This window comes from Myotis yumanensis, unplaced genomic scaffold (genome assembly GCF_028538775.1).
Source record: "Myotis yumanensis isolate MYYU_CA2020_CCGP unplaced genomic scaffold, mMyoYum1.0.hap1 SCAF_4, whole genome shotgun sequence".
In the NCBI taxonomy this organism is placed as follows: domain Eukaryota; kingdom Metazoa; phylum Chordata; class Mammalia; order Chiroptera; family Vespertilionidae; genus Myotis; species Myotis yumanensis.
The window spans coordinates 101,494,414-101,517,221 of record NW_027223755.1 but is presented as its reverse complement, the minus strand read 5'-3'; the positions used below and the strand labels follow the sequence as shown (position 1 = coordinate 101,517,221).

General features: G+C 48.0%; 2 pseudogenes; one reads left to right on the top strand and one right to left on the bottom strand.

Moving 5' to 3' along the window:
- Positions 1 to 8,693: 8,693 nt before the first annotated feature.
- Positions 8,694 to 9,452, top strand: LOC139009166 (F-actin-capping protein subunit beta-like; annotated as a pseudogene).
- Positions 9,453 to 12,875: 3,423 nt separating this feature from the next.
- Positions 12,876 to 14,524, bottom strand: LOC139009498 (protein BANP pseudogene; annotated as a pseudogene).
- Positions 14,525 to 22,808: the final 8,284 nt, after the last annotated feature.

Below are 22,808 nucleotides of genomic sequence, written 5' to 3'. Positions count from 1 at the left end.
AAGTGGGTATGACATTGCATATCATGTACATCATGATATACTACTTGGCTCAGCTGTGAATAATTTTGACTTAGTCATAATAATGTCAAAACTGACCATTGATTTAACCAAATTTGTGATATAACTCTAGAGGGGAGAGAGGAGAGAGAGGGGAGGGGAAGACCATAGGGGTAAGAATAGTCATGGAGAACAAAATCCTTGCTTCCATGAAAGGCTGTCACTAGATAAATATGCTAGCTAACTAGCAATCTGGAGAAACACCAGCTGAAAGATTGGAAAGTGGTTGCCTCTGGTGAGCAGGCACTGGGATGCTGAAGAGTAAGCCAGGGCACTACCATTTCTCATTATAAATCTTTTTTAAAAAATATATTTTATTGATTTTTTTACAGAGAGGAAGAGAGAGGGATAGAGAGTTAGAAACATCGATGAGAGAGAAACATCGATCAGCTGCCTCCTGCACACCCCCCACTGGGGATGTGCCCGCAACCAAGGTACATGCCCCTGACTGGAATCGAACCCGGGACCCTTCAGTCCGCAGGCCGACGGTCTATCCACTGAGCCAAACCGGTCAGGGCTCATTATAAATCTCGCATAATTATTTGATTTTTAACATGATGTAATTATGTTTTGTAATAAAGAAATCAAGTGCAGAACATGATGTAGTAAAATGGTACCAAAAAAGGGAACATCATAATATACTACTTGTTACATAGTGCTCTACCTCTCCAAGCTTTGGTTTCTTTATATGCAAATGAAGAGAATAATCGATAAACCACAAGGATTCCATGAGGGAGGGCCTGTCAGGGGCTTTGCTCAGGTGGCACTCAGTGAGGCTTCAGTCAGTGGTATGACTAGCATTACTGCCATTGCTATGATTGAAGGTCCCTCCCAGCACTACAGGTTCCAGAACGTCAGATGAGTCATGTATCTGACATGGCCCTGTGTGCTGGAAGTACAGTGATGAACAATATTATTACCAGCCGTGAATGAGCTTCTTGCCCAGAAGTCATATGGATAAGTGACCATAGCTACACTGTGACTTGACAATAACGCTGACGATTGAAGTGCTCTGATATCACATAGCACATCTCAGCCATGGAGAGTCAGAGGAGGCTTCAGAGTAAGAGCCCGAGACAGGAATGGAAATTGACCCATAGGAGGGGAAGAACATTCCAAGCCTCCAGAAGAGCATGTGTAGGCATGGGGAACATGAGTCCTTCAGCATGGCTAGAACTAAAAGACAGGAAGCTCAGTCTGGATAGCAATTGGGCGCTGTAGGATATGTGCAGGAGTCTGGCTTTATCTCAAGAACAGCGGGACTCATTTGAATGTATTCAGTGGGGTGCAATATGATCAGATGTATCTTCTCACAGAGACTAGGGCCTAGACAGAAGGCAAGGAGCTCCATTAGGGCCGCATAGTCCGTGGAGGAGAGTAGGCAAAGCTGAACAAAACTTAAAAGAGGTCTAGATGAGACCTTTTTGTTTTTGTTTTTATTGCTCCAGTCGAACTTTATTGTGGTCCCAGGGTCATGAGATTCAGGCAGGAGGCTGCCCTGCGGGTAAATGGGATCGCTGGAACTGAGGGCGAGGCCATGTCAGGAGGAGCCCACTTTGGGATGTGGGTGAGGATTGATGATGAGACACCCAAGGAGGAGCAGGGGTTGGGGGGTGGCAATGGCAAGTCCTCCCTGCCCCCCTGGGCCTGGGGGGAAGCTAGATAGATGTTCTGCTCTCTTTTAGGTTCAGTGGAGGTATTCCTACTGAAAAAGGCAGCAGAGGAGCCTGAGAGCTTTGATCAGAACTACCGAGCATCAGCTTCCTTTGAAGACGTGAGGAACCAAACCATAGTGACAGCGCTGCTCAACCACCAGGCGCACCATTCCCCTGCCCTGGCACTAGCACTGGTGGAGAATGTTCTCTTCAAGCTGCTTTCTGGTGCCAGGGCTTCAGTGATGGTGTTCAACCACCCCCAACCTCCGTCAACCATGGAGCCCTCCGAGAATATCCTGTCTGAGCCTGTGCAACTTCTCTCTCCAGTTATAGCTCTCCCACTGCAGTGTGGGAAAACTCCTCCCTTCCCTCCCCTCCCTTCACCACCTGTTCCTTCCTTTGTTGTAATTACAAATCGTTATTTTGGAAGGTGGTTGCTGAGAGCAGTTCTACTTAAACTGCTACCTCTCACCTCACGTGCTGTCCTTCCAGGGGCCCTAAAGGACTTACCAACTTGCTTTTCGGTGTAGCTTTCCTATCTGGCTCTTTTTCCATCTTGGCAATCAAAGAGAGATCCATGCAGGCCAGGCACATCCACTTCGTCGGTGGAGTTTATGTGGCCACTGTCTAGCTCTCGGCTGTACTGTGGGACCTCATCTCCTTCCGCGCCCCCACCTGCTGCTGCCGGTGAGGGGTGCGTGGTGCTGGGCCTCTTCCCCTGCACGGCACAGGGGACTTGCTTCGGGGAACTTGCAAGGAACCAGAACGAGACCAGAATTCTAGGCTGGCAGCTCAGCCCCTGATGGGTGACTCAGGATGTGAAAGCATCTTCACTGCTGACCTCCATAAAAGATAATTCCAGAAACAGCTCCCTAGGGCAGGGGTGGGCAACCCCTGGCACGCGTGCCAAACAGGGCACGCCAGTAACTTTGGCTGGCACACGAAACCCTCTCTTATAATCTTCCATTTACAATTTTTTTTCTTAATATCGACTTTTTTATTTTTCAGATAAATTCAGTGTAGGTGCATCTTAGATAAAGAAATAATTTTACATGACAAGTTATCTTAAAGACCATAGGCATGGATTGACGAGAGAGGGGAAGAGCAGTTTCTATGCCTCTGCCTTAACTCTCCCTGCCTTCCTAGATCCGGCCAGTGTTTTGGTTTCATCCACATACGCTTGTGAATCTTTGTTCTCAGTGATGAATTTTGTTAAGTCTCATAATAGGAGTAGCCTGACGGATGAAAGTAGTAGCTTGTGCATATCTCTGAAGGTCACTAAATATAAACCTGATGTAAATCTCTGTCATCAGTGATGCAGCAGCAAAAGTCCCACTGATAATATCAAACGGAGTCATAAAGTTTTCTGTCGGACTATCAGTGTACATGTATACATTAAAAAATAAATATATTTTTCATCATCATATACTGTTTTTATTTCTTAAAGGTTCTTCACATACCTTAAGAGATATCAAGTAGGCGTAACATGTTCTCAAAAAATTAGGGTTGGCACGCAGAACAATTTTGAGTCAGAGATTTTGCTGGTTTTGGCACGCACTCACAAAAAGGTTGCCCACCCCTGCCCTAGGGCATTGAGGGGTGCAAGTATTTGTGACAGAATTATGCAGCCTGCTGGCTCCCTGGTCATTTGTGTAGAATAGACCAATCCTCCTTTGCTCTGCCTATGTTCTTTGTAAACATCTACGAACTCGCGATTTCCAGAAGTGGAGCCTCCTGTCTCTGCACTGTTGGGTGAAGGGAGTTGCCTGAGCTGTGTTACTAACAACTCGTTTTTTAAAATTGAGATTATCATGTTCTTTCTCATGTGTTTAGGATTGACTCTTGGTGAACTTTTCAAATTCTTCCCCCCACCCTTCCCTAAGGTGGTGTTTTTATACTACAACGAAGAAGCTTTTACACACCGGGAAAACATCCTGGCTGTTATCTTGCTGCTCATGCTCTATGGCTGGGCTATCATCCCCTTTATCTACCTGACCAGCTTCTACTTTGACAATGGGGGTAGCGCTTGTGGTAAGCTCATCACAACGCTCAGGGAGTGAGCATTGGACCGGTTATTCTTGTCTCGGTCACAAGTGAAAAAGGTGAGGACCATCCTATCTACACATGACACAGAGCTTTGATACTTCCTCCAGCAGCCACAGATGCTGTGTCTGCCAGAGCCTAGGCCAGGCTCTTCTCAGCAGCTGTAGTCTGAAGAGCCCCAAACTGGCCATGTCCCAAACACACATCTGCAGGAGAATAGATGAACACAGTGGTTGTACTCCTCCAAGGGACTGTGCTCAGCAATAAAAAGGGAACAGCTGCTTACCACATGGGGCAGTGTGGATGACTACTACAACATGGTGTTGAGCAGAGGACAACATGGGTGATAATCAGAAAGTCGGTTGCCTTGGAGTTGACCGAATAGAGACCTTAGGGAGCTTTCTGGCGTTATCCCAAAAATAAAAGGCCAAAGTGAGAGGCAACAGGCATTTATTTGAGATAAAAGAATAGCTATTAGGAAGCATTGATTCAGGCAGAAGCCCAAATAGTGTTTCAGTTAGGAGACAAAGGCAAAGGGTATTTACGGGAAAGGGAAGGGAACAATGACATTAATAGAAGCAAGGCATTTCTTTCATTTTTTTAAAAAAAATTATTTATTAATTTTGGGGAGAAAGAGAGAGAAACAGCAAATTGCTGTTCCACTCGTTTATGCATTCACTGGTTGCTTCTTACATGTGCCCGGACCAGGGATCGAACCTGACATATCAGGACAACGCTCCAACCGACTGGGCTACTCAGCCAGGGCTAAGAAGGCATTTCTATTGGTGCAGATAAGCTAGCTTAGTGATGTTAATTCTAATAATATTTTTGGTTTTTAGTCTGATAGTCATCAGCCCAGGAGTCATAACATCTGCTTTCTTGTTATCCTTGCAAATAGTTATTTGGGACACAGTGTTGCTTGAGGCTCAGTCCAAAGATTATTTTGTCCTGTTTTAACATTCCAAAGGTTTGAGGCATAAGACATGCAAGGCAGTTTCTCTGAGATAGCAGTTCTAATTCCATTTAAAGGGGCTCCATGTTTTTTTTTTGTTGGTTTTTTTCTACGCTAGAGCAGTGATGGCGAACCTATGACATGCGTGTCAGAGGTGACACACGAACTCATTTTTTTGGTTGATTTTTCTTTGTTAAATGGCATTTAAATATATAAAATAAATATCAAAAATATAAGTCTTTGTTTTACTATGGTTGCAAATATCAAAAAATTTCTATATGTGACACGGTACCAGAGTTAAGTTAGGGTTTTTCAAAATGCTGACACGCCGAGCTCAAAAGGTTCGCCATCGCTGCACTAGAGTGATGGTAATGTTCTGTCTTTGTTACTGGTTGGGTCTGGGCCTGGAGCAGGTCTGCCTTGGGCCTGCCTGTAGTGAGTGGGTTCTTGACTTTGTGTAGGAAAGATGTCTCTGGTGATTTTGAAAGTATGATAATTAAAGCTGGGAACAATGAAACAAAGGAAGGGTTTACGGTAGAAGAAGCAACAAGAGAGAGAAAGTCATAGAAAAAGGGGGCCTTGGAGACAAGTTCAGGGGGTGAGCCTGGGATGAGCTGCTGCTGCCCATTGCTCCCCTGGATGCAAGTCTCATGAGGACCCTTAGACAAGAACAGAGATACAGGGTGTGGGTGTGCTCTATCGAGTACCAAGTGGCTCCTTTGTCTTGAGGCTTTTTATCTTTCTTTGGCTGGTGGGAATCCTAGGGCAGGTCTCAGGGGAGGATTTTAATAGTATATTCCTCAGTTTTTCAGGTGTGTCCTTCAATATGTTGCTTCATCAAAATGTGCATATAGCCCTGATCGGTGTGGCTCAGTGGTTGGAGCATTGGCCCACGCACCGAAGGGTCACAGGTTGCATTCCCAGTTAAGGGCACATACCTGGGTTTCGGGTTTACTCCTCACCCACAGTTCGGGGCACATGTGGGAGGCAACCATTGGATGTGTTTCTCTCAAGACACACGGATGTTTCTCTCTCTCAATCTCTCTCTCCCCCTCTCCTCAGCCCCCTCCCTTCCTTCTTTCCACTCTCTCTGAAAAGCAATGGAAAAGGGATCCTCAGGTGAGGATTAACAACAAAAAAACCCCCCCACACATGTGTGGATAGAGGGATCAGGGGTTATTTTCTGGTTAGTTTCATTTTTAAAGACTGTCATAAAGAACCTCACTGAAGAGGGACCCGGCCTGAGACCATTCTGTTCCTGGACGGTCTGGAATGTGTAAATAATTTCTTCCTATGTGTCCCTGGTTAAGGAAGATAAAACCCTTTGATTCATTAGCTGGCTGTAAATTGCTAAAATTGTTTGGCCTTGTTTAATTATTTTGTCTCAGTTTCCCTTATTCCAGTTGTCAAGGAATTCCTCTATCTTCTTACTATCTTGCCACATCTTTTTTTTTTTTCACCCGAAGATATTTTTTCATTGATTTTTAGAGAGAGTGGAAGAGAGAGGGAAAGACAGAGGGAAATATCGTTGTGAAAGAAAGACATCGATTGGTTGACCAGGGCCCAGGCCGGGGAGGAGCCTAAAACCAAGGTATGTGCCGGGGACTGGAATCAAACCCAGGACCCTTCGGTCCACAGGCCTATGCTCTATGCACAGAGCCAAACCGGCTAGGGCTATCCTGCCACATCTTGATTGAGGTGTTGGTTTCACGAGTGTAAATATTGGTCAAAATTCATCAAATTGTCCACTCATGGTCATGCATTTCACTGAAATAAATTATTCTTCAGTTTCAAAAAAGGTAATGAGTAAATAAATAAGCCAAGTTTGGGAGAATGCTGCTTGGTGAGTGTTTAAAAAGAAACTGAAGCCTGGCAGGTGTGGCTCAGTGGTTAAGCTTCAACCTGTGAACCAGGAGGTCACGGTTCAATGCCCAGTCAGGGTACATGCCCCAGTTGCCTGCTCAATCCCCAGTAGGAGGGTGTGCAGGAGGCAGCTGATCAATCATTCTCTCTCATCATTGATGTTCCTCTCTCCGTCTCCCTTCCTCTCTGAAATCAATAATCAATTTTAAAAAGAAACTGAAGAGGCAGCCATCATTCATACCACATACCTTAAAGTGAGCATTTTCTTGTTTTTGTTGCCAAATCTCTCTGGTTTAGAGTTGGATAAACATATTTTACCTCTGTAATGCTCTTTTTTGTTTACTTTCTTGCTGGTCACCTCCTTTAAATTGATGTTTGGGTTTTGTTGTTGTTGTTTTTTACTTAAAAATATGTGAACAGCTTCCTCTGCTTTCCTCTTGTGAATGATTATATCTCAAGGGCTTTACATGAATCTATTCTTATCTATTTTGAAATCATTTTAGTAGTCTAACTCCCAGAGTTTTGTGGTGCCCTTTCTAGTTCTCATACAAACCACCTGTGGAGTTTTAGAGGCGGAATGATTTTCATCTGAGAGGATCAGAGAAGCCATAGTGTTTTGAATTTGTAATTGAAATAGAACAGAAAGCAGTCTGCGGGCAGATGAAAGGGGATTAATAAAGTCACATTCTAGGGCAGTGGTTCTCAACCTTCCTAATGCCGAGACCCTTTAATACAGTTCCTCATTTTGTGGTGACCCCCAATTTCATTGTTACAAATTGAACATAAATAAAGCATAATGATTAATCACAAAAACAATATGTAATTATATATGTGTTTTCCAATGGTCTTAGGCTACCAAAGGGGTCGCAACCCACAGGTTGAGAACCGCTGTTCTAGGGGAACCCAGCGGTTCTCAACTGCAGTGAGCATTTGCAATTCACTGATCAGAACTAAAACACATATCCCAGGTGATTCTGACACAGGTGGTCCAGGGAATCACAGAGAAATGCTGCCCTGATCTCTGGGAAGAATCTAAGGATTTCTCCCTTTCTCCTCTCCTCTGTCACCGAACCTCACACCTGAGGGACAGGCACAGCACATCCAAGGAAACTTAGGGGCCCTGATGGGGACAGAGCTTTATAAGAAAACTAGAGGCCCAGTGCATGAAATTCGTGCACTGGTAGGGTCCCTAGCAGCTGCCAGCTGTCAGTCAGGACCTCCCTCCCTTCCCCCGGCTGGCCCCGCCCCCTGGCCCAGCTCCCAGACGAACTCCCAGTTGAGGGGACAATTTGCGTACTATGCTTTTATTATGTAGGATTACCAAGGTAGTGGGCGCCTGACTCTGGACATTCTCTCTGGATCCCTCGGCCTTTCTGGGATCCATTTCTTTTTAGATTGCTTCATGCTATTTCTCCGCTTCCCTCCTATGCAGCAGTAACAAGGACCAAGGCCCTTCTGCTGAGCAGGAGGCACCTTCCAACTTAAAAACTAGGTGGAAAGTGGGTGAGTCTTACAGGAGGGATGTTGAGATCGGCAGGAAGCTGCACCTCTGGTCTGGGGAAAAGCATGGCAATGCCTTCGTGGGCTCATCCCTACTTCCTGAGAAAGGAAACTAGTAGAGGCTGAACCTTGGCCTCTGTACACGTGCCTGGCCCCCTCATTAGCATGCTGCACTCTATGGCAGTAGACATAGAATCAAGAAAAGAAAGCTAGCCCTCTCCGGTTTTGCTCAGTGGGTAGAGCACCGGCCTGCAGACCAAAGGGTTGGGGGTTAGATTCCTGTCAAGGGCACGTATCTTGATTGCAGGCTCCTCCCCGGCCCGGCCCGGCCCTAGTTGGGGCGCGTGCAGGAGGCAACCAATCAATGTGTTTCTCTCACATTGATATTTCTGTCTTTCCCTCTCTCTTCCACTCTCTCTAAAAATCAAAGGGAAATTGTCCTTGGGTAAGGATTAAAAAAAAAAAAAAGAAGATATGAAAGCTAAATCTGAGCTCTCTTCTTCCTGAGACCCTACTAAAATAATAGCAAAGAAAATAAAAATTTATGACTTGGCAATAAAGAAGCATCTAAGAGAGCCACAGACACCGTGACCAGGACCGCTGCCGTCACTGCCACCGCCACCATGAGTGATCAGCAGCTAGATTGTGCCTTGGATGTAATAGGTACCTGCCCCCACAGCAAATCAGGGAAAACCTCAGCAACCTGATCGACCTGGTCCCCAGTCTATGTGAAGATCTCCTGTCTTCTGTTGACCACCCACTGAAAATCACCAGAGACAAGGTGGTGGGAAAGGATTACCGTTCGTATGACTATAACAGAGACAGGGACTCCTATAAGTCACCATGGAGTATGGCCCTCCCTTGGAAGATGGGGCCATGCCTTCTGCTCCACTGAGGAAGCTGGAGGTGGAAGCCAACAGTGCCTTTGACCAGTATGGAGACCTCGTATTTTGAAGGCGGCGTCTCATCTGTCTACCTCCCGGATCTGGACCCTGGCTTTGCTGGAGTGATCCTCACAAAGAAGGCTGGAGACTGATCAAAGCAGACCAAAGGCTCCTGGGATTCCGTCCACGTGGTGGAAGTGCAGGAGACATCCCGGGGCCGCACCACCCATCACAAGCTGACCTCCTCAGCGATGCTGTGGCTGCAAACCAACAAGTCAGGCTCTGGCACCATGAAGCTCAGAGGCGGCCGCACCAGACAGATGGAGAAGGCGACACTGTGAGCGACGCTTCGCCACACGTAGCCAATACCAGGCGCCTGGCAGAGGACATGGAAAACAAAGTCGCTGAATGAGATCTAATTTGAAAAAACAAAGACATTGTCAATGGGCTGAGGTCTTTGCAGACTTTTGCAGACAAATCAAAACAAGAAGCTCTTAAGAATGACCTGCTGGAGGCTTTTCTTTTTTTAATACACTTTTATTGATTTTAGAGAGGAAGGGGGAGAGAGAGAGAGAGAGAGAGAGAGAGAGAAGAGGGAGAGAAACATCAATGATGAGAGAGAATCATTGATCAGCTGCCTCCTGTATGCCCCCACACTGGGAATCAAGCCCACAACCCAGGCATGTGCCCTGACTGAATTAGAACTGTGACCTCCTGGTTCAACCACTGAGCCACACCGGCCAATCCCTAGTGTTGATGTTGTTTGTGAACAGAGACACTGAGGCAAGCTTGGCGTGTAGGATGAAGTAGAGCAGAGGGCTACCGCTCGCTCAGGCGTGTAGCAAAGCCCCCAAAGCTCTCATGGCTTTTATTTGGGGAGTACAGCAAATAACAATGGAGTACAGCAAGTGACAATGATTAACAGGCATGCCTATGAGATCATCTAAGCTAAGTTATACATTACACTATTAATTTCCTATGTTATACAAAGACCCTTTCCACCTGCAGCAGTGTACCCTCCCTTAAACTTTCCATGCCCTCATGGACTATTTATCACCTCAAGGAAAGTTTTGCCTCTGAACAGTAAGTCTTTCGTGCAAGAATTTGTTCTGACGTGGCCTGCTTGCAGGCCCCCGCCTTTTCCTGGCAGAGCGTCCTCTTCTGGTTAACTTTTCGTTCCAATTGTTCATCTACACCCTAGTGGAGGCTTTGAAGAGAAAGCAACAGTGTTAAAACCTCTGCTTCACGCTAACCAGACATGCCATACACTCATTAGGTTCTTTTTTTTTTTTTTTAGTGTCAGTCTTTTTTTTTTTCTCATTCTTTTTTTTTCTTTTTCTCTTTTTTTTATTGCTTAAAGTATTACAAAGAGTATTACATATGTCTCCTTTTTTTTCTTTTCCCCGCCCTTGACAATCCCCTGGCCTCCCCTACCCCCCAGTGTCTTATGTCCATTGGTTATGCTTATATGCATGCATACAAGTCCTTCAGTTGATCTCTTACCCCCCTCCCTCCTGCCCCCCAACCCTCCCTGGCCTTCCTGCTGTAGTTTGACAGTCTGTTCGAGGCAGCTCTGCCTCTGTATCTATTTTTGTTCAAAAGTTTATTATGGTCTTTATTATCCATAAATGGGTGAGATCATGTGGTATTTTTCCTTCATTGACTGGCTTATTTCACTTAGCATCATGCTCTCCAGTTCCATCCATGCTGTTGCAAATGGTAAGAGTTCCTTCTTTATTACAGCAGCATAGTATTCCATCGTGTAGATGTACCACAGTTTTCTAATCCATTCATCTACTGATGGGCGCTTAGGCTGTTTCCGGATCTTAGCTATGGTGAATTGTGCTGCTATGAACATATGGGTGCATATATCCTTTCTGATTGGTGTTTCTGGTTTCTTGGGATATATTCCTAGAAGTGGAATCACAGGGTCAAATGGGAGTTCCATTTCCAGCTTTTTGAGGAAACTCCATACTGTCTTCCAGAGTGGCTGCACCAGTCTGCATTCCCACCAGCAGTGCAGGAGTGTTCCTTTTTCTCCACATCCTCTCCAGCACTTTCTTTGTTGATTTGTTGATGATAGCCATTCTGACAGGTGTGAGATGGTACCTCATTGTTGTTTTGATTTGCATCTCTCAGATGATTAGTGACTTTGAGCATGTTTCATATGTCTCTTGGCTTTCTGCATGTCCTGTTTTGAAAGGTGTCTATTTAGATCCTTTGCCCATTTTTTGATTGGATTGTTTATCTTCCTTTTGTTGAGTTGTATGAGTTCCCTATAAATGTTGGAGATTAGATTCTTCTTAGAAAACTCGTTTTCTGCTCCCTTCCCTCCCTGACAGGTCACACAACTTGGGTCATCCACCTGCGCAGCATCATCACACCCTAAGAATAAAGCCGCTAAGCACCCTTCTCTGTCTCCTAGGCCTGCTTCCCACCATGTTTGAGAGACTGTGTGTGTTTTGTTTGCCCAGCAATTAGTCCCCTGGTGCCTCATTTGTTTCTGTGAATAGACAGCCAGCCAAGCGTCTCCAAACATTTGAGGACAGCAGCCACAGGACAAACCAACCAAATAAAACACAGGAGTAGGGAAATGCAGGAAACAAAACAAAAATCGTAGAAAAGACTAAACCTATTAAACCACAGAATTCTATGAAAAAAACGTTGACAACCAGAAAGAGGTGATTGCTAAAATAAAACTTAGCTGAAGGGATGGAATATAAAGTCAATTCCCAGGAAGTAGAGCACAAAGATAGGAGAAATAGAGGTGAGAGAAAAGGCAGGTGACAAGAGAGTGAGTCCAGGAAATACCACTTTATTCAATTGATAAGCATTCCAGAAAGAGAAAATAGAGGAAACGGAGTTGAGAAAATTACCAAAAAAATAAAACAAAATTTCCCAGAGTTGAGAAAAACCTCAAGATTGAAGGTATCCATCAAATGTCCAACACTAAATGCAAAGAGACCCACAGGGTTAAACCCAGACGCTTCCTGGAAGACGAGCCCCATACTTAATGTAATTGTTAATCAAGTGCAAAGGTAGGATAAAGATAATTTCAGGTGGGCAAACAGAAATTTTACCCACCACCTCTTTTTTCTTTTCTTTTTCTTTTTTTTTTAAAAATTAACCAGCAAAGTGAAGGAGTAAAGCAAGAAAGAAGACACAAAATCCAGAAAAGGGTGAATCCAACACAGCAGTGCGGCAAAGAAAAGTCACTTTTAGTTGGAAGGCTAGATACTGATGGTTTGTGACCTCTCTTCAGTCTTTTTTTTTTTTTAATATATATTTTTATTGATTTCAGAGAGGAAGGAAGAGGGAGAGAGGGAGAAACATCAATGATGAGAGAGAATCATTGATCGGCTGCCTCCTGCATGCCCCCTACTGGGGATCGAGCCCGCTATCCAGGCATGCGCCCTTGACTAGGGACCCTTCAGTCCACAGGCTGACCCTCTATCCACTGAGCCAAACCAGCCAGGGCATTTTTTTTTGTGGTCATAAATACATTTATTTCATTAAAAATGCTTAATTACAGTGCTGAGAGCATTTCCCCCTAGAAAAGTAGGTAAGCAATATTTCCATCAAAATGTTAGTTGTCTCTGCAAATACCTATTTTCATTTCACTGAACAGAGCACACAGCAAAAGGCTTCTGCTACTCCTTTTTTTTTTCATTTTCTTTTGTGTTATAAACACCATAGCAAATTTAAAAAGCTGTTTAAACAGAGAAAAAATTGTAGTTCTTGATTTTCTGCGTGAAGTTAACGCAATCCACCCTGTGCTTCCCACTCTTTCTCTAGGTTCCAACAGTGGGACTCAAACGAAGGGGTCTTCTGGAGGGTTGGCAGCTGTTGTCATCTGTTACTTACTGGGACACTTTCCTCTGTGGATGAGGCTCCAGATGCATTTTAACAGAACACGTGCAGTCACCTCCATTCAAAGCCATGTGGCCAGACGCCTGTAGAACTGGGTGGTTGGCTGGAGCCGGCGCTGAGAGCCTCGACGGCTCCACCTTGGGTCGTGTCATGGTCGGGCAGCCAGTCAGTCCTGCATCTATGGATCTGGATGGCTCCGTGCTCTAGCTGCATTTCGGGCTGCAGTGTGGGCTGCAGAGTCTCAGCCGTCTGAGCTGCCGTAGTGTGGTCAGTCACTGGCGCCAGCTGGACGTACTGGACCTGGATGTCACTGCCCTGGAGAGGTGACCCATCCATGCCTATGGCAGTGGGGTCTGAGGAGGTCACGGCTATCAGCTGGGCCCCGTGAACCACCTGCCCATCCTGTCCCACCTGGTGTATCTGTAGATTGCCCTCGCTGTCCTGTGTGATCTGCACCTGCTCCCCTTGAGGCACCTGAGCGATGTGGAGGTGACCCTGTGGGATTACTTGGACCTATCCATCCTCTCCAATCTGGTGGAAATGGACCTGTTGGGTGTTGGCCAGGGCATAGTGCAGGGCCTGCGGCTGGGGCTGTGGTATCTCACTGGCGGGCGGTGGCGTGCTCCTCAGGCTCTCGGATGCGCTGTAAGAGGAGGAGGAGGGCGTTCTCCCAGAGAAGCTCTTGACGGCCAGGCTCTGGCCTCGCTGTTTCCGCCGCCAGGCTGTCCGGCATTTGGAGTCGATGCTCTGTTTGATTCGGTACCAATCAGATTCCGTGATTCCAAATTTATAAAAGAGGTGACACCGGATCCCATAGATGGTGAGGGGGTCGAGCTGCTTCTTGCCATGCTTCCCCTGGCCCGAGAGGTTGGAGACGGCCTGCACCTCCCGGGGGAAGAGGTAGTCCAGCAGCGTCAGCGCCGTCTTCTCTGCCGTGTAGCAGGTGGTGCTGATACGCAGCATGTCGGAGGGGACGATGGCGCAGCGCACCCGCATCTCGGGGTTGCTCTCGTCCCCCAGCCAGGTGCCGTTGGGGTGGTCCTCTTCTGAGTTCAGGGTGATGAGGGTGACGTTGCTTCCGATGTTCTGACTTCCCGACTGTCCCCAGGTGGGAACGGAGTCACTGGCCTCAGACCCGCTCTCCCCGTCCTCACTGTGGCTGTCTTCTTGCCCGGGTACCTTCACCACAATGGTGTTCTGCCGGCGCCCGGGAACCGCGTTGCTAATGATATTTTCCAGGGAATCCGGTGCCCTGTTGCTCAAGGGGTCGTCCATCTTGGCTACAAGGGCGTTCTGCCCGTCACTGTTGAGTATCACCGTAGTCTGGGGGACGGCGCGCATCGCACTTTGTTGCACGTCTGTGTTGCGCCGAGAGGGGAGCCCGCCACCATGGGGACTTGGATGGAACTGTGCTGCTTGTTAATGACCAGATACAGCTTTTCTTCTAATGATTTACAAGCAGCCTCGAGAGCTCGCAGCTTGGCTTCAATTCTATCCATTCGCAAGCATATTGTCTGGTTAATGGAATACAGGAAGGACTTTATAGAGGGGTCCTGGCAATTGATCTCCAATCGTTGGCGTTTCGAAGCTGGTTCATCTTTGTCTGTCACTACATGATTCTCCAGTACAACTGGGTGATGGTGACTCGGGTCTTCTAGTGCAATCTGCACCACCTCCGCCAGATCCTGTTCTGACATCATCCAGACGGAGAGAAGAGGGGCCAGTCAACAAGCAAGAATCAAACTCACACAGGGCTAGGATTCTGTCACCTCAGTTGTATCCAGTAATATTCTCTGAACCTGGTGCCTGTGCTGAACACTGGGAGTTTCTTCCACCTTCATCCGCAGCAACTGCTCCAGAGCACCGTGTGGGCTGTGGAATTCTCGTGCTGTTTGTGGGGAGATGTGATAATGGTGCCCATCCTAGCGAGAGAAGCCGCCGATCTGCCGCATTTTCTTAAAAATATATTTTCTTGTTGATTTCAGAGAGAGGAAGGGAGAGGGAGAGAGAGACAGAAACATCAATGATGAGAGAGAATAATTGATTGGCTGCCACCTGCACACCCCACACTGGGATTGTTGGGATCCAGCCCCAGCAGGTCCAGGGGTTCCCAAAGGTGTGGACGGAGTCAGCGAAGAAGGAATGACACAGAGGCAGCGTTCAGTTGATCAGCGTAGAGAGGTTCTCTAGTCAGGTTCTGTCTTTATTGTCCTGTTACATCTGTATTTATACCAGTTGATTTTAATCCTATCCATTCTAGTCCAAAGGTTAGGGCGTTTCTTATCTCCATTCCAAGGTTACTCCATTGTTCTATTAAGCTTGTAGCTGAAGGAAGTAACTGAAGGAGATTATCCTAAGTAAAGATTATGTAGCTTAAGTGTGATTGTTCATAGTTAAAGTGATTAATTACCTGCCTGGCACTTAGTTAAGGGGTTTTATTCTCTCCCTAACTCCAGGGAAAAATACCCATCTGGGGAAACAACCTTTATCGAGAGGTGACCTTGGTTAAAACACATAGCGCTAAGAAGAGGAGCAAACATATTAAGAACAGTATGCCATATACGCCAGGTCCCTTGAAACATCTGCTGTGCAGATGTTTCTTCCCTGCAGCAACTGTGTCAAGCAGCAAGGATGGACCGGCTTCCAGCAGGGGATCAAGCCCACAACCCAGGCATATGCCCTGATGGGGAATTGAACCCTGACCTCCTGGTTCATAGGTCGACACTCAACCACTGAGCCACACTGGCTGAGCAAGTTATGTTTTCTATTCCCCTCAGAGATCTAGGCTACACAACAGACTCAGAGTCCTTGGATCACACATTCTTACTGCTTCCAGGCCACTGCCTAGGGATGGCTTTCTCTAACTTATATTGCAACTTTAAACTACAAAAATGTTGCAATGCCAAGAAGCTGAACCAGACTGGGTGCAATCAATGTTGTTAGTATTGCAAATATAATTTGTTAATTACATTTTTATTGACATATAATGCACATGAAATTCACACTTTTAAAATATACAATTCAGTGGTATATTTTTTTAAAAAAATATATATTTTATTGGTTTTTTACAGAGAGGAAGGGAGAGGGATAGAGAGTTAGAAACATCGGTGAGAGAGAAACATCATCCAGCTGCCTCCTGCACATCTCCTACTGCGGATGTGCCCGCAACCAACGTACGTGCCCTTGACTGGAATCGAACCCGGGACCTTTCAGTCCGCAGGCCGACGCTCTATCCACTGAGCCAAACCGGTTTCGGCTCAGTGGTATATTTACAAGGTTGTGCAACCACTACCACTAGCTAATTCCAGCACATTTTTATGGTCCCAAAAAGAAGCACTCTATCCTAACAGCCACTCTCAATTCCCTTCTCTCCCTATCCCTGGCAACCAATAATCTACTTTTGGTCTATAGATTTGCCTGTTCTGGACATTTCATAAAAGTGGAATCTCACAAGATATGGTCCTTTATGTCTGGCTTCTTTCACTTAGGATAATATTTTCAAGGTTCAACCATGTGGTAGCATGTGCTAGTACTTCATTCCTTTTTGTGGCTGAATAATATTCCATTGAATAGATATATCACAACTTGTTTATCTGCTCATCAGCTGATGGACATTTAGCTTGTTTTACATTTTGCCTATTGTGAATAATGCTGCTATGAGCACTCATGTGCAAGTTTTTGTGTGAACATGTTTTCAAATCTCTCAGGTGTACGCCAAAGAGAGGATTTGCTGGGTAATGCGGTAATTCTGGGTTTAGCTTTTTGAGGAACCACTAAACTGTTTTCCATAGTACCTACATCGTTTTACCAGTGATGTTTGAGGATTCCCATTTGTCCACATCCTCTCCAACACCTTTAAAAAATTTTAAGTTATGGTAAAATATACATACACTATAAAGTTTCCCATTTTTACCATTTTTTTAATTTTTTTTTTAATATTTTAATAATTTTTATTTCTTAAAGTATTACAAAGAGTATTACATATGTCTCCTTTTTTCCCCCCATTGACATTCCCCCGGCCCCTACCCCCCGCCCCCCCCGCCCCGTGTCTTGTGTCCATTGGTTAATCTTATACGCATGCATATAAGTCCTTCAGTTGGTCTCTTAATCCCGCCCCCCAACCCTCCCCAGGCTTCCCACTGTAGTTTAACATTCTGTTCAATGTTGCTCTGCTTCTGTATCTACCCCTGTTCATCAGTCCATACTGGTCCCCTTTATTTGTCCCAACCTCACTGGAGTAGTCTCAACCTCACCAGGGCCGTCTGAGCCTCACCAGGGCCGTTTCAACCTCACCGGGGCCGTCCCTACCTCACGGGGGCCGTTTCAACCTCACCGGGGTCGTCCCTACCACACCGGGGCCGTTTCAACCTGACCGGGGTTGTCCCTACCAGACCGGGGTCGTTCCTACCTCACGGGGGCTGTTTCAACCTCACCGGGGTCGTTCCTACCTCACCGGGGCCGTCCCGACTTCACCAGGGCCGTTTCAACCGCACCGGGGTTGTCCCTACCACACCGGGGCCGTTTCAACCTGACCGGGGTTGTCCCTACCACACCGGGGCCGTTTCGACCTGACCGGGGTCGTCCCTACCTCACGGGGGCCGTTTCAACCTCACCGGGGTTGTCCCTACCACACCAGGGCTGTTTCAACCTGACCGGGGTTGTCCCTACCACACCGGGGCCGTTTCGACCTGACTGGGGTCGTCCCTACCTCACGGGGGCCGTTTCAAACTCACCGGGGTCGTCCCTACCTCACGGGGGCCGTTTCAACCTGACTGGGGTTGTCCCTACCACACCGGGGCCGTTTCGACCTGACTGGGGTCGTCCCTACCTCACGGGGGCTGTTTCAACCTCACCGGGGTCGTCCCTACCACACCGGGGCTGTTTCGACCTGACTGGGGTCGTCCCTACCTCACGGGGGCCATTTCAAACTCACCGGAGCTGTTTCAACCTGACCGGGGTTGTCCCTACCACACCGGGGCCGTTTCGACCTGACTGGGGTCGTCCCTACCTCACGGGGGCTGTTTCAACCTCACCGGGGTCGTCCCTACCACACCGGGGCCGTTTCGACCTGACCAGGGTCGTCCCTACCTCACGGGGGCCGTTTCAACCTCACCGGGGTCGTCCCTACCTCACGGGGGCCGTTTCAACCTGACCGGGGTTGTCCCTACCACACCGGGGCCGTTTCGACCTGACCAGGGTCGTCCCTACCTCACGGGGGCCGTTTCAACCTCACCGGGGTCGTCCCTACCTCACGGGGGCCGTTTCAACCTCACCGGGGTTGTCCCTACCACACCGGGGCCGTTTCGACCTGACCAGGGTCGTCCCTACCTCACGGGGGCCGTTTCAACCTCACCGGGGTCGTCCCTACCACACCGGGGCTGTTTCGACCTGACTGGGGTCGTCCCTACCTCACGGGGGCTGTTTCAACCTCACCGGGGTCGTCCCTACCACACCGGGGCTGTTTCGACCTGACTGGGGTCGTCCCTACCTCACGGGGGCCGTTTCAACCTCACCGGGGCTGTTTCAACCTCACCGGGGTCGTCCCTACCACACCGGGGCTGTTTCGACCTGACTGGGGTCGTCCCTACCTCACGGGGGCCGTTTCAACCTCACCGGGGCTGTTTCAACCTCACCGGGGTCGTCCCTACCACACCGGGGCTGTTTCGACCTGACTGGGGTCGTCCCTACCTCACGGGGGCCGTTTCAACCTCACCGGGGTCGTCCCTACCTCACGGGGGCCGTTTCAACCTCACTGGGGTTGTCCCTACCACACCGGGGCTGTTTCAACCTGACTGGGGTTGTCCCTACCACACCGGGGCTGTTTCGACCTGACTGGGGTCGTCCCTACCTCACGGGGGCCGTTTCAACCTCACCGGGGTCGTCCCTACCTCACGGGGGCTGTTTCAACCTCACCGGGGTCGTCCCTACCACACCGGGGCCGTTTCGACCTGACCAGGGTCGTCCCTACCTCACGGGGGCCGTTTCAACCTCACCGGGGTCGTCCCTACCTCACGGGGGCCGTTTCAACCTGACCGGGGTTGTCCCTACCACACCGGGGCCATTTCGACCTGACCAGGGTCGTCCCTACCTCACGGGGGCCGTTTCAACCTCACCAGGGTCGTCCCTACCTCACGGGGGCCGTTTCAACCTCACCGAGGTTGTCCCTACCACACCGGGGCTGTTTCAACCTGACTGGGGTTGTCCCTACCACACCGGGGCCGTTTCGACCTGACCAGGGTCGTCCCTACCTCACGGGGGCTGTTTCAACCTCACCGGGGTTGTCCCTACCACACTGGGGTCGTTACAACCTCACCGGGGCCATCCCGACCTCACCGGGGCCATCCCAGCCTTACCGGGGAAACAGGAAGTTTGGCCCTCTGTCCCCTGCCGGCGGCTCCCCTCCTGACAAAATCTCCAGGCGTTCCTGGTGGTTGAACATCCAGCACTCCTGCCCTCCACCAAGTGCACAGACTGCCTGTCTGCTGTCCCCCAGCGCTCCACAAGAGACTGGGACCAGTGGGCATGTTTGTGCGCTTGCTGGTACAGCAGTTCCACAGTGCCGGCCGAGTCAGGCCCAGCCTTGGCCGGCCCCGGACCCGACTCTGCCCCCCGATTGCGTCCCTCCCAGATGCAAGGAGCTGAAATCTGCAGCCTGCTGGGATGGGCTCTGTACTTGGTGCCTCTGCACATCCTACTCAGTCTCAATGCGCTTCTTTCTATGCGAGGAGTTGAAATCTGCAGTTTGTTGGGTTGGGCTCTGTACTTGGTGTCACATCCTACTCAGTCTCAATGTTCTTTCTCTCCTTCCAGTTGTAGAGCTTCCACTGGGCCAACTTTCCCATGGTTCTGTATGATAGGTGTTTGTCTGATATTTGGTAGTTTCGATGTTGTTGTGTGAGGTAGCACGCACAGGTCTCTTCCTTATGCCGCCATCCTGGTTCTCCTGGGTCTGCTTCTTGAGTGTGTCTCCCATGGCTGCGAGCAGCTGAAGTCTGCAATTTGTTGGGATAGGCTGCAATAGCGCAGGTGGGTCTTTTTGTGCACCTGGCACAGCTTGGATGGGGATGTAAATTGATTAGGGCTGAGACTCAGGGAGCCGCCATGGCGGAGCAAATAGCACTGGCTGAGTCTCTGCGGCCCCTTGAATCTCTGCCAGGGCTTTGTGTCCCCCAGTGCCGGCGAGCAGCTGTGCAACAGAGTCTCCCTCGCTTTCTGATGGCTGCAAGGCCGTGCTGCCTCTCCCCGTAGGGTCTGGTGCCTCATGATCCCGCCTGAACCAGCTCAGTGGATTTGAAAGTTTGCAGAAGCGAAGGCGTTTCTACTTGTGAGTCTGGCACAGCCCAGATGGGATTGTAAATTGCATAGGGCAGGGTCACAGGGAGTCGCCGGGGCGGAGACTCAGCGGCCCCTTGCCTATCCAGGACACCAGGACTTCGTGTCCCCCAGTGCCGGCGAGCAGCCGAGCGCCAGAGCCTCTCTCGCTTTCTGACCGCTGGAAGGCCGCGCCGTCTCTCGCCTTGGGGCCTGGGGCCTCAGAGACCCGCCCGAACCAGCTCAGTGGATTTGAGAGTTTGTAAAAGCACAGTCATTCCCTCTTGTGCCTCTGGCACAGCCCTGAGGGTAGGGCGGGGTCACAGGGAGTCGCCAGCATGGAGGAAATAGCGATGGCGGCGTCTCCGCGCCCCTCGCCTCCCTGGGACACCAGGACTTCTTGTCCCTCAGTTCCGGCGAGCAGCCGCGTGTCAGAGCTTCCCTCGCTCTCCGACCACTGCAAGGCCGTGGCCGCCTCTCCCTGTGGGATCTGGGGCCTCAGAGACCCGTCCCGAGCAAGCCCAGAGGATTCGAGGGTTCGTAAAAAACCGAGAATCCATTTGCAGCCCGCGTGGCGTGTGACTGCGTACCTCTGGTTTTGGTGCCTCCGTAGCTCCCACTCAGTCTCACTGCACTTCTTTCTTTTCCTCCAGTTGTAGATCTCCCACTGGGCCAACTTCCCCATGGTTCTGAGTGGCGGTTGTTTACTTCATAGTTGATAGTTTCAATGATGCTGTGAGAGAGCAGCACACACAGGTCCGCTCCCTACGCCGCCATCTTGGTTCCTATATCCATTTTTTTAATTTTAAAAAAATATATTTTTATTGATTTCAGAGAGGAGGAAAGAGGGAGAGAGAGGTAGAAACATCAATGATGAGAGAGAATCATTGATGGGCTGCCTCCTGCATGCCCCACACTGGGGATGGAGTCTGAAACCCAGGCATGAGCCCTGACTGGGAATTGAACCATGACTTCCTGGTTCATGGACTGATGCTCTGAGCCATGCTGGCCGGCCCATTTTCACCATTCTTCAGTGCACAACTCAGTAGTATTAAGTACATTCACACTGTTGTGCGACCATCACCACCACCCATCTCCAGAACCTTTTTTTCCTTTTCAATCAATATTTCTTTTTTTTTTTTATTGTTTTTGTCAGTATTACAAATGTCTCCCATTTCCCTTTTAGACTTCTCCACCCAACCCCAGCCCCACCCCAGGCCTTCTACACACTATTATCTGTGTCCATGTACGGAACTTTTTTCATCTTGTAAAACTGAAACCTTGTATCCATGAATCAGAACTCCCTATTTCTCCAGCTCCTGGCAGCTGCCATTCCACTTCCTGTCTATATGAATTCGACTACTTTAGCTACATCATATGAAATGTTAAAATTCCTTTCTCATTTCCTTTTGTGTATATCCTATCACTATGTTCGTGGTGGTTTCCGTGGGGATTGTATATAATTAACATCCTAAAGTTATAACATTCTAATTTGAATTTATACCAGCTTAATTTCAATAACATACAAAAACTGCTTCTAGCCCTGGCCGGTTTGGCTCAGTGGATAGAGCGTCGGCCTGTGGACTCAAGGGTCCCAGGTTCGATTCCGGTCAAGGGCATGTACCTTGGTTGCGGGCACATCCCCAGTGGGGAGTGTGCAGGAGGCAGCTGGTCGATGTTTCTCTCTCATCGATGTTTCTAACTCTCTATACTCTCCCTTCCTCTCTGTAAAAAATCAATAAATTATATTTTTAAAAAAACTGGTTCTATACAGCCCCATCCCTTTCAATTATTGATGTCACAATATATCTTTATGTATTGGGTGTCCAGAAACATAGACTAATAATTTTTTACACATTAGTTTCTTAAATCGTGTAGAAAACAAACAGTGGAGTTACAAACCAAAGTTATAATGATACAACTTTTATAATTGTCCATGTATTTACCTTTATCAGAAATCTTTACTATTTTGATCTATATGTCCTGATATGGTTAATGTTCATTATATATATTTTTTCTTTACTTGTTATATCAGCTCTAATTTTTTAAATATATTTTTATTGATTTCAGAGAGGAAAGGAGAGGAAGAGAGATAGAAACATCAATGATGAGAGAGAATCATTGATCAGCTGCCTCCTATATGTTCCCTACTGAGGATCAAGCCCACAACCTGAGCATGTGCCCTTGACCAGAATTGAACCTGGGACCCTTCAGTTCGTAGGCTGACGCTCTATCCACTGAGCCACACCGGCTAGGGCCATTTTATATATGTGTATGTGTGTGTGTGTGTGTGTGTGTGTGTTTAATATTTTTGTTGATTTTAGAGAGAGAGGCAGGGAGAGGGAGAGAGCAACATTGATCAGCTGCCTCCTGCATGCTCCCTACCGGAATCAAACCAGCAACTTTCGGTGTACAGGTCGATGTCCAGCCAACTGAGCCACAGTGGCCAGGGCTATATATTATTAAATGAAACAAGCAAGTTGGTGAAGACAATGCATAGTATTGTCCCACTTGTATTTTTTAAAAATTTATCTAAAAAGTATGGAAGGTTTATACACAAAACTGTACCAATAATTTTGGGGAATGAGCAAGTTCCTTTACTTTCTACCTCATACATGTCTCTTTTTTTCCAGTGAGTATGTATTTATTGTATAATTTTTAAGTACATATATT